The sequence below is a fragment of the Lactuca virosa genome, chromosome 6 (assembly GCF_052849685.1).
Source record: "Lactuca virosa cultivar CGN04683 chromosome 6, Lactuca_virosa_CGN04683_v6, whole genome shotgun sequence".
In the NCBI taxonomy this organism is placed as follows: Eukaryota; Viridiplantae; Streptophyta; class Magnoliopsida; order Asterales; family Asteraceae; genus Lactuca; species Lactuca virosa.
Genome location: NC_136431.1, coordinates 215,464,592 through 215,477,019, shown reverse-complemented (window position 1 = coordinate 215,477,019; position 12,428 = coordinate 215,464,592). Strand labels below are relative to the sequence as shown.

General features: G+C 37.5%; 1 long non-coding RNA gene across 1 annotated transcript; it reads left to right on the top strand.

Moving 5' to 3' along the window:
* Window positions 1–8,167: 8,167 nt before the first annotated feature.
* On the top strand, window positions 8,168–9,136 carry LOC145122846 (uncharacterized). Its single transcript, XR_013714759.1, has 3 exons — window positions 8,168–8,578; window positions 8,773–8,862; window positions 8,982–9,136. It is a non-coding gene; the product is annotated as an uncharacterized LOC145122846 (long non-coding RNA).
* Window positions 9,137–12,428: the final 3,292 nt, after the last annotated feature.

Sequence of the window (12,428 nt, the reverse complement as noted above, 5' to 3'; positions counted from 1 at the left end):
TAATGAAGTTGGTAGTATTAATGCTTTCTTTAATAATGTTCTTTATTTTAAAGCATTACCTTGTGATGGTGTGTATGAAGCTGTATCGGTTGTAGATAATTTAGGAAATAATGTATTATGTATTGATTCTTCTACTAGCTTGGATAAAGCATCTTTGTGGCATTGTCGTCTTGGACATGTAAGCAACAAACGCATAGGCCAGCTCCAAAAGGATGGAGTCTTGGAGTCGTTCGACCTCAAGTCGGATGATAGTTGTGAGTCTTGTCTACTTGGAAAAATGACAAAATCACCCTTCACTGGTACTTGTGCAAGGGGTGAGGGTTTGTTGGACCTTATACATACTGATGTATGTGGACCATTCAAAACCGCCACAAGGGATGCTAATCGCTATTATGTGACTTTTATTGATGATTTTAGTAGATATGGTTATGTCTACTTAATCAAACATAAGTCAGAAACTTTTGAAAGGTTTAAAGAGTTTAAACAGGAAGTAGAAAATCAATTGGGCAGGAACATTAAGATGCTTCGATCCGATCGAGGTGGTGAGTATCTTAGTACTGAGTTCCTCGACTATGTTAAGGAGTGTGGGATTGTCTCATAATTGACACCTCCCAGGACACCACAGTTGAATGGTGTAGCTGAGAGGCGTAATCGAACTTTGTTGGACATGGTTCTCTCTATGATGAGTCGAGCTTCGCTACCAATCTCTTTTTGGGGGTATGCCTTAGAGACTGCCGCCCACATCCTTAATCTAGTCCCTACAAAGAAGGTTGCCAAAACAGATCATGAAATGTGGACTGGGAAAGTTCCCAATTTGGACCATATCAAGATTTGGGGTTGCGAGGCTTTCGTGAGGCGCGAGACTCATGACAAGCTCGAACCTCGAAGTGAAAGGTGTATTTTCATCGGCTACCCACAAAAATCCTTTGGTTACCTCTTCTACAGACCCAGTGAGAATGTGGTCTTTGTGGCTAGGAGAGGGGTCTTTCGAGAGAGAGAATTTATAAACCAAGGAGATAGTGGGAGGAAAATTGACCTTGAAGAAATTCAAGACTCAATTGGTGAAGGAACCTCAGACACTAGCAATCAACCTGAGGAGGAAATTCCTGTTGATCCAGCTGACGAGTCTATACTTCCGAGGCGTTCCACAAGGGTTAGGAACACACCTGAGTTTATTATGGATTTCATATTACTACGGAAGGTGATAAATTTATCAGTGACAGTACACTGGTAAATCTGGATGAACCTAACAGTGTTAAGGAAGCCATGGCAGGTCCAGAGTCTGCTAAATGGAAGGAGGCTATGGACAGCGAGATACAGTCCATGTATGACAATCAAGTTTGGAACTTGGTTGACAATGTACCAGGCCGTAAGACAGTCGGGTGCAAATGGATCTTCAAGAAGAAGACCGACATGGATGGGAAGGTGCACACTTATAAGGCTCGACTGGTTGCGAAGGGTTTTACTCAGACTCAGGGTATTGATTATGATGAAACCTTTTCACCAGTAGCAAAGATTAAGTATATTAGGGTTATGCTAGCCATTGCTGCATTTCATGATTATGAAATATGGCAAATGGATGTCAAAACCGCTTTCCTTAACGGAAAGTTGGCTGAGGATGTTTACATGAATCAGCCAGAGTGTTTTGTCAGTGCAGAGTACCCCAATAGAGTGTGCAAGCTTGAGAAATCCATTTATGGATTGAAACAAGCATCTCGAAGTTAGAATCTTTGTTTCGATGAGAAGGTCAAAGACTTTGGTTTCTCAAGAAGTGAAGATGAGTCATGCGTGTATGTCAGAGCTAGTGGGAGTATAGTTAGCTTTTTGGTACTGTATGTGGATGACATACTACTCATAGGAAATGACATCACAACCTTGCAGGAGGTTAAGTCCTGGCTTGGGAAGTGCTTTGCTATGAAGGACCTTGGAGAAGCTGCCTATATCCTAGGGATAAGGATATTAAGAGAAATGAGTAAAAGACTAATTGGACTTAGTCAGAGTATCTACTTGGATAAGGTGTTGAAAAGGTTCAACATGCAGAATTCCAAGAAAGGAGAATTACCGATCTAAAGCAATGCCAAACTGAGCAAGGCTCAGAGCCCGAGTACAGAAGATGAGATAGTTGAGATGAGTCGATTACCTTATGCTTCCGCTGTCGGTTCGATCATGTATGCTATGACTTGTACCTGTCCTGATGTGGCCTTCGCTTTGAGCATGGTCAGCAGATATCAGGGGAACCCTGGCAAGGCTCATTGGACTGCGGTAAAGAATATTCTCAAGTACCTACGGAGGACTAAGGATTGGATCCTTACCCTTGGTGGGAGTGATGACTTGAGAGTAGTAGGGTATAGTGATGCTAGTTTTCAGACTGATAGGGATAACTTCCACTCTCAGTCGGGCTGGGTCTTTACCCTAAATGGAGGGGCAATCACTTGGAAGAGTTCCAAACAGGAGACTGTAGCTGATTCGACTTGTGAATCAGAGTACATAGCAGCGAGTGAAGCGGCAAAGGAGGCGATATGGCTGAGGAACTTCATCGGAGACCTTGAAGTTGTACCAGCTATTAAGGAGCCTATGGAGATTTTCTGTGACAGCAATAGTGCGGTTGCCTTAGCCAAGGAACCAAGAGATCATGGCAGATCCCGACACATTGACAGAAAATATCACTTCATAAGACATAAGATAGAAGAGGGACTCTTCGTGGCAAAGAGGGTATCGTCAGATGAGAACCCTGCGGATCCCCTTACGAAGGGACTAACGAGGGTGAAGCATTTGCAGCATGCGAGACGCATCGGGCTGAGGGACGATATTAGTTTTATAGATTAGATAGTTATTACTGAAACTTGTAAAATGTAATCGACATTTGATGATGAATAAAAGTTGTGATTTATTTATGAGTAAGGTGTTGCTATCATTGTTAGTTATTTACTATTGTTTCAGCTTTGCATGTTTTGACTTCCAGAATAATAAGTTTATTCAAACTCTCCATAGTCGGTCATATATCGGAAGTAGGTATGAATCAAGAATGTCATGAATTGAGATTATAGATGACTAAAGGTGTTTAGCCATAGCAATGGTTGCTACAACATTCATGAGTACTCATAAGTTATGAGTATTGGAATAAACCCATGCTCACTTGTATCACTTCATGGAATTTATCTCGAGTGATCGTGAGACGGTAATATCATATAAGTCTTCAAACCTAGAGATATGAGTTGTTACCTATGAGTTGGTTGTGCATTGATTGCACGTAAACGCATCAGTAACTTGATGTTATAAAACGTGCCTTTGTGTGCAATTCAATAAGTAGTAGAACAAGCATATGAGTCGAAGTGTATCTGTTCCTTCTAGAAATAGAAGCGATATCTGGGCCCCTCGATGATTTTGTTTTGACCTATGTACCGGGCCCGGTCAGAAATAAATTGATGTGTTCGATTAAGTTCTTTGTCAAACAAATCGGAAATCGGGAAACAAACTGCTGGACAATAAGTAAGACATTGTTCCATGTATTTGTCCAGCTGATATCATGAGAGCAGAGGATTATGTGATCACTTATCTAAAATGGCGCTTCATAGTTCAACAGAGTTTTCAAGAGCTACGATTGCCGGTTGGTTCCTGAAGCTATATAGGCAAATACAGTTATCAGACTTATCCAAGTGGGAGACTGTTGGATAAGGTGTCTAAGTCCATAACTTATTTGGTATATACTTGACCCGACCCGGTATGGTCCATTTGGGTTGCAGTTCACCCGGACTATTTATATGGATAACATTATGAGAAGAGTATATTTGCGGCCTACTAATATATTATAAGTTATAATATATTAATATGAAATTGTATTATTTAATTAGTATTGATCTTAAATTAATTATGAATTAATTTAATGATCATAAGGTGACTAATTAAATAATGGGCTATTGTACTTATATAGTGTGGGCTACACTCATAAGGAAATGGGCTAAGCTTGAATGGGAGTCCATGGATGATCCATGGAGCTTTTAACCCATGGATCCTTGGAATAGGAAGAGACATGGGTTATTAGGGTTTGCATGGTTCATAACCCTAATCATCTACACTATATAAAGAGGCTTATGGTGCTTGAAAAGACACTATGTGTGTGTGCATAAGGTGTGGCCGATTTCTAGAGTATTAGAGTGCTCTCTCATAAGTTTTCCAAGTTTGTGGTGATTTGTGATTTCCATTTGAGGCATTCACATTATTGGTGCTTGGCTCTCAAACTCCCAAGGAATCAACTCACTAACAAAGGTATGTAATTCTCTGCTCGATGAAGTGATAACCAATCCATGCTGATGATCACATCGAAACTTCCAATGGTCATATGTATTAGGTTGACGTGAAGGACGTGGTTATTCATGGTGAGAAGACAATTAGTGAGTATTTCTAAGGTGCTTTCTAACTGGTTGTTTGCTACTTTCATCGTGTAATCTTCATTAAGTTTTCATGATTTATTGTTAATCATGCTTCTAAACTTATGGGAAATAAAGCTTTTATCGGCATTAGTATCCAATAATACGAATGAATAAACAGTGTTGATAGGAAACATACTAGTGACCACTGTTGGTTCCTGGCGAGCATCTCCAGCACCTATTACGAATGCGCTTCCTTTGCCACCCTGATTCTTCAGTTTCAGGCACTCCTTCTTGAAATGCCTTGGTTGATTACATTCGAAGAAATTTCGGCTTCTTCCTGTAGCAAAGGTTGAGGTTGCGTTGTTCGGGTTCTTTCTACAGTAATTAGAGGTGTAACCTCTTAAGTTACAGATGTTGTAGACCATACAATTTCCGACATGCTGGAAATTGCATTGGATACTGTGGGGTAAATTCCCAGAGTTGGGCTTTCATGGAGTGGGAGTGTTTCTGATTACGATGTACACATCCATAGGTTTTGGACTGGGTTTGTGATGCTTGAAGTTCTCCTTTGACTTGCCATGGAAATTCCTTTTTGTACTCCCAGCCGGGTTCTTTCCTTGTTTGTGGGGTCATGGTACCCTAACGGATACGTGGCTCAGTCAATTGATAGGTCAATTGCTTAGAACTATCAAATGCAGTGGGTCTGGATGCAGTAACCAGGCCTTGAACTGGTGAGGATAATCCCCAAATGTACCTTTCAGTCTCTTTGTATTCTAGGTTCACCATTCACGGGCAAAGGTTTGCGAGGTCGTTAAATCAGGAGGTATAAGTAGTCACCTCCAATCCTTTAGTGGTAAGGTTCTAAATTATAGAAAGTGATCGATTCCAGAAATACTACAAATTTCTAAATTATAGAGAGAGTATTGAATCCTACTGATTTCAAATGATAGAGATATAAGTTTGGAGACTATTGAATGATCGACTGGGAACTATAGTTTTCTTTGCTACGACGGTAGCAAAGCTATTCGTTCTTTGTTCTTCTTTAGGTTTAGGCAAACTAGGAAAATCTTAATGTTATCCCAGATTTTTATGTATTTTTCAAAATGTATATGTTGTTTTGGGGTTGATATAAGGTTTCTATACTAGGTTTCTGCAGTGAATCTTGAGAACATCCTTCAATCTTTAAAACTTTCAACCATTGTAGTCCGTCAAACTCCTTGCTCAAGGTTGGTTGTGCACTGACCCGACCATAAATAACATAGGCGTATGTTCTAGGTTTATTTATGATATGGCTTATGTACGGTACTAACCTTAGTTGAGGCGTTTGACCTAAAGGGTTGAGTTGGTAGTTTTAGTTGGAGGTATGTTAGAAGTTTATTAAGTTTTCTCATCGCGGGTCAAAGTATATATATAACTCTTATATATTATTGTTGGTGAGGTTTGTAGTATTATTAGTTTTTGTTTTGTACTCTAAGACTACCAAGTACAGACGGGGGCCAGACAGGAAACACCGGAGGGCATAATCATTTTAGCAATTAAGCCATTCTGAAATCCAACAACCCTATGCGGCCCTTCAAACCAAATTCCCCGTACCGTAAATAGCCAAGAAGTAGTGTAATTAATAATAATACTTTTATTAGAAACTAGTTTCTATAGTTGTATTCCTCCTTCGAGGATACAAGTTCTCTATAACCAATTTAGCTCTGATACCAATCTATCACACCCCCGACCGAAGCAGCGGAACACGTCGGATTGTGCGACTAAGTTCATGGATCACAAGTAAATTGAATATATAGCACAAGTACAACAATAAACAAAATAAAATTTATGTTCCATCTTGATATTTAAATACAAGGTTTTTACAAATAATAATAATATATGGATTGCCTTAACAGATAGGCATATAATACAACAGCTAGTAACTACGTCACCTATAATCCAATCCGTCCTGAATGTCTATTTAGTCATTTCTTGAGAATATATGTAATTTCAAGGGTCAACACAAGGTTGGTGAGAGTTACAGGTTTTCTGATAACAACAGTAATACTTTTAAAGAGTCTAAAAAGTATTTTCTTTGTATACATAACAATACTTAAACTGTGTTTGCAAAGAGTCTTTGAAAGCCAAGATGTATCTTTGAATAAGTAAACCCATACTTAAAACTATGTTTGTAAGGAATTTTTGAAAGCCAAAATGTATATTTGTATAAGTAAATCCATACTTAAAACTGTGTTTGTAAGAAATCTTTGAAAGCCAAAATGTATCTTTGTATAGTAAATCCATACTTAAAACTATGTTTGTAAGAATCCTTGAATACACTTTAAAACCAAATTGTACTGTTACGTAGGTAATTCCATACTTAAAATAGTTTTGAAAGCAACCAAGCCCATGGTTTGTAGTGAGAGAGTTAGAGATAGAGAGAGATTTCAATTAATGTTTATATTGAGTCATATAACCAAGCTATGTGACTAAATGTACCCCCTACAACTCTTCATTGGATGTTGTAGTAACAATTGTAGACACTTATCACCTGCTTCGATTGATCGGTCGAGGTTTTAGCTTGCAACCGCAGGTGGGGATGTCGACCATGTATAGATCTATACATATGTATCTCGCTCTAAAGATTAACGGTTATAGTGGTGTGGGTATGCTAAATGATTAGACTCAGCCAATAAATATAGTCTCACTAAAAATCCCTTAACTAAAGTATGTGAATAGCTCTCGTCCCTAACGTAATTGTGGTTAAGTCACTAGGCATAATGAATTTCATTGCATAAAGTTTATAAAAGCCGAGTATGGTTGGTACGTACGTAAAAGTGTAATGTACTCGCTTTTATAAAGATGTACGTTCCAAAATAATGAACATATGTTCATGCATAAACTTTATGTATTTAAACATATAAATATACATGTATAGTAATAGCTTAAATCCTTGAAATACTACAAAGTTTTATGATAGGTGTTTTATGACATACAATGTCACATAAATCATATTTTTTGTATCATATAGCATTTGTTGTGTCGACTAGTTAGTTCACGATAAAATAACCATAATACGTATACGAAAAGTTTATACTAGTTCATTTGTAACAATATGTTAAATTGTTAAATAACATTTTTGTAAACTAGATTTATTGTATTTTTGCATAAAGGATTATATATTTGTATAAACAAAGCGTATATGCATATGTATTCCCCTCCCCCCCCCCCAATAATTAGAAATATTAAAAACGGTCCGTAAGCACTCACCCTTGAAGCATGAGTTCGAGTTGTTCGGAGTTTGTTTATTTTTGGAAAGCTTGACGTGAGAAACCGCAAAGCCACGACTCTTGAACTTTGAAACACTTTCGGGACCATTGTGTAACAAATTTACACTATAGGGGTTGTTTGGTAATTTAATTAACCAAAGTAGGACTGATTTGGTTAAAATAATTTAAGGGAGGGACTGAAATGGTTTAAATTGAATTAATGTTTTAGGATTTGACTGGTTTTGTTAAGAAATCTCCACGGAAGGGGCATAAATGTTTAATTTAAATCAAAGTTTAAATATTGGGATTTGTTTTGCTAAAAATAACCAAAGGAGGGGTTATTTTGATTAAATGGGTTCAATGTTTGGGGGTTGGGACTGATTTCATAAAGTTTTGTCGAATGAGGGTAAATTTAATCCATTTCATAAATACAAAATGATTTTAGTGCTTTTATAAAAAGAAATCTCATGGAGGTACTGTTTTTGTTTAATGGACCAAACTTAAAGAAATTTGGGCTTTTGTGCCCGTTGCCATTCATTGATCGGGCAAAGGAAAAGAACGGATCGAAGGCAAGACAAAACGAACGCCTCTGGTGGTCCATCTTTCGAGCAAAAAAGAAATACGGGAACAAAATCAAAAGAAGGAAACACGAGGGTGGCGGCTCTGCATCCGGGTCCTTGATCGTCGCATGTCACGAAAAAGACCGAGGAGAGAAGAAGCCCGCAGGCGGCTAATCTGGATGTTTTGGTTGATTGATCGCGAAGGGAGCGTCTCCGGGGGTCGACAGGGCCGAAGAGATGGAGGGAAGAGCAGCGATGCTGCGCTTTTTCTGTCCGATAGCGAGGGGCGAAAGGGAAAGAGATTCAGTGGTTTTTGGATCGAGGGTTTGGTGTAGCTAAGAGGTTTCAAAGGGAAGGAAAATGAGAACAGAAGCAGTGGTACGTGCTGCTGGTGGTCTCGGTAGGTGCAGGGAGGGCTGCTCAAGCAGTTTGCCTTCGTTCTTTTTTCTTTTCTCTCTCTCTCTCTCTCTCTCTCTCTCTCTCTCTCTCTCTATATATATATATATATATATATATATATATATATATATATATATATATATATATATCGATAGAACCTAAGTGGGTGTTTGGGTTTGATTTTTGGCTGGAAAGAATTAAGAAGAACGATGGTGATGAGATTGTCTTGCTGCTTGCAATCTATATGAAGAAGAAAACGGGGCTGCCTCTTCTTGACTTTCACAGGTAAAATCCAACTTGTGGTTTGAGTTCTTGGCTGAATCAAAGAAGATAGGAGGATAACTAGCATAACTAATTCCTCATATTTCAGATTGGGTGTTGATGTATATCTTATTTGATTGCAGGGAAAGAAGAAGGAAACTAGGGGTGTAAGAGTTTACATGAAGTGTTGGATGTTGGATTTTTTTTTTGTGTATGGTTTTGTATAAAAATGTTTACTTTGTGTGTAAAATTGGATGTGATGAAATGTGAAAGTAAAGTCATGGTTTTTAGTTGTCAATTTAGTGTACCTTGAGTCAATTTTGTAAAGATTTTTTTGGTTTAATGATTCATGTATTTTAGGTAGAGATTTAAGCAATGTATTTGTTGTGATTTGGTATGTATTTATGTATGTATTGATGTATTATTGAGCTTTTTGTACACCAAGGTATGCATGCGTCTAGTTTTGTCATTTGATACCAATGCATATACAAGTATCATTTTATGGGTTAAATGGACCCAGGTTTTGTCATTTGATACCAATGCATATACATGATACCAATGCATATACATATAATATATGTGTATCATTTTATGGGTTAAATGGACCCAGGTGACTAGGATTTTAGCTTTATATAAATAACAACTCAAAAATTTTATCATATTTGTTTTATTTAAACTCTAGCAATCGCACTTGGTTTATATATAATAAATTTGTGTATTTATATGGTTATAGAAATGTAACGATTCATTATCACATACCCATTTTTGTCAAACTAAGTTTATAGTACACATACATTACTAAGGTTACATGAAACTTATTACTAATATACATATAATCGTATTGGACCTTTACATCATTTCCGGAATACATTACCAATAATAGAAATCATGTTGAAATCAATAGTTTTAGGTTTAACGAATAACTGATTCAAAACATCTTATTTTTCGACTTCTATAAATATTTTTACTAAAAATATTTCAAGTATGAAATTAAATAATAGACTATGACATGAGTCCAAAAAAGTTCTCAAAATTTTCATCTGATGTATGCAAGTCCCTCAACGGATAGAAACTGTTTTTAGCACTTTTAAGAAAATCAGTATTATACTGGTTTGAATTTTTAAAACGGTCGTATCTTTTGCATAAAAACTCTGTTTTGGACATTCTTTATATTTTCGGAAACAAAGAAACATGTACTACGAGACTAGAGTGTTTGTTTTGCTCTCAACTGCTTAGTACGGAATTTTAGTTTTTCAGATGCATTAACTATGGTTGCAGTTTGAGGTATTTTATTTGTTTGTTAGCTTACACATTTGGAAGTAAGTTGCCATATGGTATCCTATACTAGTTGAAATGAATTCATTTATTTTTCATAAGATGCGCTAAAACTCAATGAGTCAAATTACCAAGAGGTTTACTATGAACTTGACCTTTCACAGTCTTTGACCTAAATTCTGGGATGTCACAATACGAGTCCAAGCCCATGCCATTTATGTACTAATGAATCTATTTGCAAGCCCATTTCAGCGATTTCTACTGCTACCGACACGTCTTCGATGAACTCTCATAAAGATCTAAAGGGCTTCAAAACAGCTGCCAAACGTTCCAAATAGCTTGACATCATGCATGATGAGATACAAGCTCTTCAAAATAATGAAACTTGGGAATTAGTTCCTAGACCAATTACATCTAATATTTTTGGATCCGAATAGATTTTTTCCATAAAATATCTATATGATGGTTCCATAGATCGATATAAAGCCTAATTAGTCGCCCAAGGCTTTACTGAAATACCGGGTCTCGATTACTCTCATACATTTAGTCCAGTTGTGAAAACGTCTACTGTGTGTATCATTCTTTTTCTTGCAATTCATCAAAACTAGACTTTACATCAACTTGATGTATATAATGCATTTCTAAATGAAGATATTAATGAAACTGTCTTCATGGAACAGCTGCCTGGTTTCATTGACTCACGTTTTCCGAATCATGTGTGTCGTCTCAAAAACGCTCTTTATGGCTTAAAACAAGCTCCATGAGCTTGGTTTCAATGCCTTAGTTCCTTCCTAATCCAAGTTGGTTTCACTTGCAGCCGTGCCGACCCTTCTATATTCCTGATTAAACGAGGCTCCATCATTCTATTTCTTCTTGTTTATGTCTATGACATAATCTTAACAGGAAATGATCATGCGGTTATTGCAGCATTTATTGCTAGATTACGTCACAAATTCGCTATTAAGGATCTTGGAAAAAGCAGCTACTTCTTGGGACTGGAGGTTTTTCACACTACAAATGGATTGTTTCTTACTCAATCTAAATATCCCTTAGACGTTCTATCAAGAGCCGACTTATTGGATGGAAAACCAGTCTATACTACTCTCTCTACCTCCGAGGCATTAAGTAGTCATGGTGACCCGTTTCATGACCAAACTCTCTATCGTTCTCTAGTAGGTGCTCTATAATACCTCACTATCACTCGTCGTGACGTATCCTATGTAGTAAATGAGGTTAGTCAGTTCTTGCATGCACCCACCAATGCTCATTTTCAGGCAGTCAAGTGCATTCTCCGATATGTGATGGGAATCTTAACCTTTGGTCTTCATTACCAACGTTCTTCCGCTATTCTTCTCATTGCCTACTCGGATGCTGACTGGGCAAGCTGTATCGAGACACTTCGCTCAACCTATGTCTGTTCCATCTTTTTTGGTGGCAATATTGTCTCATGGAGTTCCAAGAAACAACCTACTGTGTCTCGTTCTAGTTGTGAATCAGAATATAGGGCTATGGCAAACACGACTTCAGAAATCATTTGGATTATTCATTTCTTACGAGAACTCCATATTCCAATTTCTCCTACGCCATGTCTTTATTCTAACAACAAGAGTGCAATCTTTCTTAGACAAAATCATATTGCCCATAAGTGTGCCAAACACATTGATATTGATTATCCTTTTGTGAGAGAGTTGGTCACCTCCGGCAAGCTACTTACTCGTTTTGTTCCAACTACACGTATGGTGGCACATCTCTTTATTAAAAGTCTTCCAAGACCTTTATTTGAGCACTTCAGGTCCAAGCTATGTGTTGGTCCACCACCACCTTCTAGCTTGAGAGGGGGTATTAACTATAAGATTGATTAAGTTTGATTACTCCTAGTTGATAGGCATATTGTTGTATTTGAATTATGTTTATCTTGTACTATTGTATTTTGTATAAATACCAATATACTAAACACTCCAGAATTCATTGGAGATTAATTTATTCTATCCTTATAAATATAATAAGTCAAAGCCAGAACTTGATTAATCATATAAGTAAAACACTGCTGTATCAAATCCTAAAAATTTAGCTATTAAAAACACAAGTCGGTATTAATCATCCTTTTCCCGACGACAAGTCGTCGGTATAAGGCGTCACGTTTCCCGTCGACAAGTCGTCGGTATAGGTTCCGAATAAAACTTTTTCTTATTTCCTCGAAAATCAATCCCGACGATCCTTTACCGACGACTTGTCGTCTGGATTAGTTATTCTATACCGACGACACCTGTCCCGACGACATTTTCGACTTTTACCGACGGAGTTATGCCGACGAC